The sequence below is a fragment of the Zingiber officinale genome, chromosome 6B (assembly GCF_018446385.1).
Source record: "Zingiber officinale cultivar Zhangliang chromosome 6B, Zo_v1.1, whole genome shotgun sequence".
Taxonomy (NCBI): Eukaryota; Viridiplantae; Streptophyta; class Magnoliopsida; order Zingiberales; family Zingiberaceae; genus Zingiber; species Zingiber officinale.
In genome coordinates, this window is record NC_055996.1 from 41997732 (window position 1) to 42004308 (window position 6577).

General features: G+C 38.2%; 1 pseudogene; it reads right to left on the reverse strand.

Moving 5' to 3' along the window:
- Window positions 1–230: 230 nt before the first annotated feature.
- On the reverse strand, window positions 231–1345 carry LOC121990933 (annotated as a pseudogene).
- Window positions 1346–6577: the final 5232 nt, after the last annotated feature.

The window sequence follows — 6577 nt, forward strand, 5'->3', positions numbered from 1 at the left end:
TAATAAAAAAGCTAAAAAAATTGCCTTGATTAGTTTTAGAAGATTAAAGCAAGCGATAGCATCTTGATGTTCAAGCCTTGCAACTAGCAATGTCGTCAAACCATTGGTAGCTATAGCTGAATTTATCTGAGGTGATTTCCTGCATATTTATTTGCTTATTCAGGGTTAGAAACCTGGACATCATGAGACAATTCAAACAGAAAAGACTAGGGGGGAAAAAACCCATTCTCTTACATAATTATCTTCAGAAAAGGCTCCAAAATGTGCACGGATGTATTGCTCTAGACAGTTCTGGAAGTACTTCACTAATTTCTGAATTGATTCCTTCTTCAGTAGTGCTTGTTCTACTTTCATCTGTCCATTATCATGCGCCAAGCAGACTGCAATTGAATCTAAAGCATACTGGCCCAAGAGTCATCCTTGAACAGGTTCAAGTACATCTCCAATCCTCCATCAGCTCGCAGCTGCTACCTTGAATTTTGAGAAGCATGATCTATATCTAGCAGAGGCAATGCATATTGTTTGAGTGGTGAATCTGAAGTGATAAAATTCATCAAGTGTGGAATAATTCCATTTTCTACTGCTTGTTCCTGCCTCCTTCTTGTTGATCTTGCAAAGGTTGAATAATGCATTGAGGACCTTCCAAAGATGAGCAAATTAATTTAGACACAGCAAGTAATGAATCTTGTACCAAAGAGAACAAAAAAATGAAGAAAAAAAAATCTTAAGATTACACACTTCACTATGTATCCGTGAGACGAGATCCTTAGAAAGCTCAAGATTTGGAATCAAATACTTGATTGCATCAGCACGTTGAAGGCTTTCTAAGCAATTTGGATCCATGGACAAATTGTTGATGCACTTGAGGATCTACAATTTGCAATAGAGAAAATTTTCAGAAGATAGCACTAGTTACCCAGATGAGATAAGGTGCTATAAACTGCCGACGAAGTTCCAACACACCTTCAAGAGAATAGTTGGCTCCATTTTATTGAACATCTGAAAAACTGAGCAAGCAAGCTTTGGCTACACGTGAGATTTCACCAACGTGCCAGCTTGTGCAATTACTAACAGATGATCTGCAACTTTCTCAAGATATTCCCTTGCCACATCATCATTTGATGAAGACACCATCTGTGACAGCAATCCAAATGCATAGTGCTACCAGGTCTAGCATTTAGTACGTCGGATCCATATAAAATACCACTAGTGTTTTGTGATGCTAATCCTGATGTCAAAGCTCCATCATTTAAATTTAATTCCATTGTAGGCAAAACCTTCTTTCTTGCTTTGCTTAAAAGTTTTACATTCGCTCATATCTCGACATCTTTGCATCACACTCTCTCACCCCTAAATAAAGTAGGCAAATGGAATGGAGGCAAATATGAATAGGGGTAAAAAGAACCGGAAAAAGAACATATGGAGGACAGAAATATTGAAAGTGTAAAGCCTTCGATATAAGAACTCTCTTTTGTAATTTTAAGATTTGAATTTAGAATCAATGTTAGTGTCCAAAAGGGAGCTAGAGGACAAATGAAAAGTTCAATTATCCATGATGACAACTATCCATATAAGAAGAACCTTTTTATTTCCACAAAGTTGTAAACAAACTAGACCTATTCAGGAAAGCATCATTCACCAAGAAAACAACCCACAGCTGGCAAAAATCCAGATATTAAACTTAGTACAATATAATTTAGAGATGTCCTAATTCCTAGCTATAAATCTTAAATTTGGTGGTACAAACATACCCAAACCATACAAGCTAATAGGTGTTACAAGTAAAGTGATTGAGATGAACATGCTGTAAGACCTTTTTGGAAATTCACATTTTTTTTTCATGCAATTATTTACAAAACAGCTTGGACTATTACATTGTTATGCATGAAGTTTGTAATAAACTTTTCAAATAGAATAATGAAAGTTTAAAGATTTAGCTAGTAGTAAATCATTATCCAAATAACTGTGTCTAAGATGCAGCAAGCTGCCATGACAAAATAAAATATATGTAAAGTAATACTTATATACTTACACCTAAACTCTGAATATTAAACTGTTTGAATTTCAAAATATAGCAGTATCATGAAGGGCAATGTTACAAGGAGACATCAATAACCAAAAAGAAAGAACACCTATCTTTCAGCCAAAAGGCACAATAAACCCATAATTTTTTAATATCTTGGATTACATAATACAAAAGCTTTATGGGCATGATCATGAAACTCTTCCTCCTAGAAAGATGCTACAAGATATAAGCTAGAAGTTCAACAGGCATACAAAATTGCCTTCTTAGTCACTATTGATCAAGCAGAATTTGCATTTCTAGATTTCATCTAAGAATAATGCATAAGTGTGAATTTATATATCTTTAACTCTTCAGAATCCATAAAAAAAGATTAAACAATTAGTTTTAACTAAATATAGCCATAGAAGCAATTAACCATACTTTTAAACTATAGATTGATTATTGATCATATGCACAAGATAACATGTTAACCTGCAAATTCTGCCATCAATGAATCAAGTTACCGTTGTCCTCTTCTCATTTGAAGCATACATGTAACACCCATAGGGTTCCTAGCAATTTCATATATTTTTGCCATGGTTAAAATATGGGCCTTATGGGAATATTAGCAAAAATAATAAAATAGAACCAATAAGAGATGACCAAGGTTTGAACCTTGGACCTCTTACTAGATACATGTATGTGATAACCAATGAATCAAGAGAATGTATTATTAGGAAGAGAAGGGACAATATAGTTAAAAGTAAGAGAAGGTTTCTTTCATTTAGGAAGAGAAGTTGGAATTGCCTTCTTCCTCTCAAAGGAAAAGAAGATTCTTGCTTTCTCTTTTCATTAAGGGATGAGTAAAAGAAAAGAGAAGGAAAAATTCATTTTCCCTTCTTCTTTTCATGAGGAATAAAAAGAGAAAAGAAAGAGAAAATTTCATTTTCTTCTCTTCCTCCTCCCTCCTCCTCTCCACCGTGACCAAAGAACTCTCTCCTCCACACCATTGCCGAAACCCAATCAAGAGAAGCTCCTCTCTAGGAAGGCTCCACAAGAAAGGTTTCTTCCCTAAGTAAATCAAGCAAGGATGTGAGTATCTATCGATTTTCCTTGTATGTGAATGTTATTGAAACCTTAGAGATCTCCTTGCAAGTTTCGGCCAAGATAGGTTAGTGGTCACTTAGGATAAACAAGTTTACAAGTTATGCTCTATGTTGTACCAAAAAAAGAAAAAGAAAGAAATTTAGAACCTCACCTTGAAGTTTCGGCCAAGACAAAAAGGAGAAGGTTTAGAGCAAAGTTTCTTTTGGTAACATGCTTGTCTATGTTCCTTCATGATATAGTATCTTTTATATGTTGTTAGCTAAGTTGGATATCTCATATGATATTAAAAAGTTTAAGAACTCTAACCTAATGTTTCGGCTAGGTTAGGATATAGTATCTTTTCGTTTCCTTCATGATATAGTATCTTGTTAGGATCCTTCGTACGGCTAGAGAGGGGGGGTGTGAATAGCCGACCCCAAATTCTCGCGTTTCTTCCTACAATTTGTCAGCGCAGCGGAAAAACAAACAAGGAAACGAAAACAAGAAGATCAAACCTCAACGCGTCGATGTAACGAGGTTCGGAGATGATACTCCTACTCCTCGGCGTGTCCGTAAGGTGGACGAAGCCTCTCAATCCGTCGGTGGATGAGTCCCCGGAAAACCGGCTAATACAATATACTCCTTGTGGGTGGAGAAACCTCGCCACAATATTCTTGCAACAGCAAGAAAGGAATACAACAAGAGATACAAGAAGACAAGAACAATGAATGTAAAAACACAGGTTTTCTTGCCTCCTTGCCGACTGGATTCGTTGAAGCAGCAGCTCCTCAGAACACCTACAACAGCAGGATATCCCAGTCGAGAAGCTCACGCGAAGCTTGCGAAGAAGAGCTCAACAAAGCTCAAGCACCAGAACAGCAGCTCTGTAGCAGAAGAGAAGAGGAAGAAGTTGTTGCGCAGCAGCAGCCCTCGACCCCTTTATACCTGCGAAGAAGAAACAGCGGTGATACGTGCCAGAACCCCTGATCGGTCTGCGGTCCGCAGATCGACCAGCTATCGAAGAACACTGATCGGTCCCGGACCGATCAGGTGTCGCGATCAAGCCCCGATCGGTCTGGACCGATCGGGAACCTCTGATCGGTCCATAGACCGATCGAGCCTCCTCACGCCACCGATCGACGCCGTGCCACAGCCGGATCAGTGGATCGATCAGCAGACCGATCCACGGATTTCTTCTCGCAAGTTGCGTTGCCTCTGATCGGTCTCGGCATCGATCGATTATAATCGATGAGCCATCGATCGATCGGTCACCAGACCGATCAGGGCAAACGCAATATCACTGGATCGGTCACCAGTCCGATCCAACTCCTAGGTTTAGAGTGCCCTCTCTAACCTAGTTCGGAGAACGAGCTACCGAGCCCTCTCCGACTCCATATGCCAAGCTTCACTCACTTGGACTTCTCAACACCAGATGTCCGATCACCCTTGATCCATCTGGATTTTCCCTTGCCCGGCTTTACTCACCAGGACTTTCCACCTGGCTTCACTCACCAGGATTTCCACACTGCCTAACATCCCAGTTAGGACTTTCCCACTGCTTGGATTCACTCACCAGGACTTTCCAACTGCCTAACATCCCAGTTAGGACTTTCCCACTGCCTGGCTTCACTCACCAGGACTTTCCCCGTGCCAAGTCTCCATACTTGGACTTTTCCAGTGCCAAGTCTCCATACTTGGACTTTTCCAGTGCCAAGTCTCCATACTTGGACTTTTCGCGTGCCAAGCTCCCTGCTTGGACTTTTCCGTGCCAAGTCTCCATACTTGGACTTTTCCAGTGCCAAGCTCCCTACTTGGACTTTTCCGTGCCAAGTCTCCATACTTGGACTTTTCCAGAATCAGGTCAACCAGGTCAACCCTGACCTACGGTTGCACCAATAATCTCCCAAACATCTATTCTTGTCCCACATCAAGAATAGAACTCTCTCACGAGTGTCAAACATCAACATGCAACACAACTAGGTCAACCTTGACCTAAGGTTGCACCGACAATCTTCCCAAGTCAAACATCAAAATACAACTCGAGTCACGTCAACTCGAGTCGGGTCAACCAGGTCAACCTTGACCTAAGGTTGCACCAACAGATATCTCATATGATATTAAAAAGTTTAAGAACTCTAACCTAATGTTTCGGCCAAGATGAGTTATAAGGTTTAGGGCAAAACTTTAAAAAGGAAACATATTGTTTATGCTCCTAAAACTTGTTAGACTTTCTTATATGTTGATAGCTTAGGTTTTTCATGCTCCATGTTGTATAAAATTAGGATAAGTTTATCTTCAAGTTTCGGCCAAGAATAGGAATGAAATTTAGAGTAAGATTTTTGAAACTTAAATGATAATATGTTATTTATGCCCCTCATGATGAATGAACTCTTATGTATTGATAGCTTAGATTTTTATGTTTCATGTTGTATGAAAAAAAAAAACCCTAGTGAAGTTTCGGCCAAGATAAGATATGAGGCTTAGGGTTAAAATTTAAAAACCTAAACATGCTTGTTTATGTTCATTCATGAAGTATGATACCTTGTATGAAGTTAGGTTAAGACTTTATGTTACATATTGCACTAGAAGACTTGAAACCCTACTTGTAGGTTTCGGCCAAGGTAGAGTGTAAGCTTAGAGTTAAGTTTTTCTAACCTAATTATGCTTAGTTATGTTTCTACATGTTGTATGATCTTTTGTATGAGATTAGATAAGTCTCCATGCTACATGTTGTACAAATGAATCTTAGAACCTCACCTTAGGGTTCGGCCAAGCAAGTATATGAGTTAGAGCAAGGTCTTGAAATTTAACTATGCTTGTTTATGCTTCTTTATGATGTATGATTATTTATCTATAGTTGGTTGAAGTTTCATGCTCCTTATGGTGGCCAAAGGTTAGAATTCAAGCTAGTAAGGTTTTGGCCAAGATTGAAAGAATTGGTTTAGGGAAAAGTTTTTGAATCTAACTATGCATGCTTATGTTTCCTCATAATGTATGATTCTTGATATATGGTTAGTTTAAGTTTCCATGCTTCATGATATGATATGCTATGCTTCATGATATGTTATATGCTATGATTTCATGATATGATATGCTATGTTTCATGGAATGATATAGGCTATACTTCATGATATGATATATGCTATGCTTCATGATACGATATGCTATGCTTCATGATATGTTATATGCTATGATTTCATGATATGATATGCTATGTTTCATGGAATGATATAGACTATACTTCATGATATGATATATGCTATGCTTCATGATATGATATGCTATGCTTCATGATATGATATATGCTAAGTTTCATGAGATGATATGTTATGCTTCATGACATGATAAATGCTATGTTTCATGTAACATGCTATGCTCTATGTTATGATAAGAACATGTTATGGTTTATGAGATATGTTATGAAAGGCTTATGTAAGAAGAAAAGCCTAAGAGATGCTTCCCTTAAGTTGGAATCAAGAGCTCTCT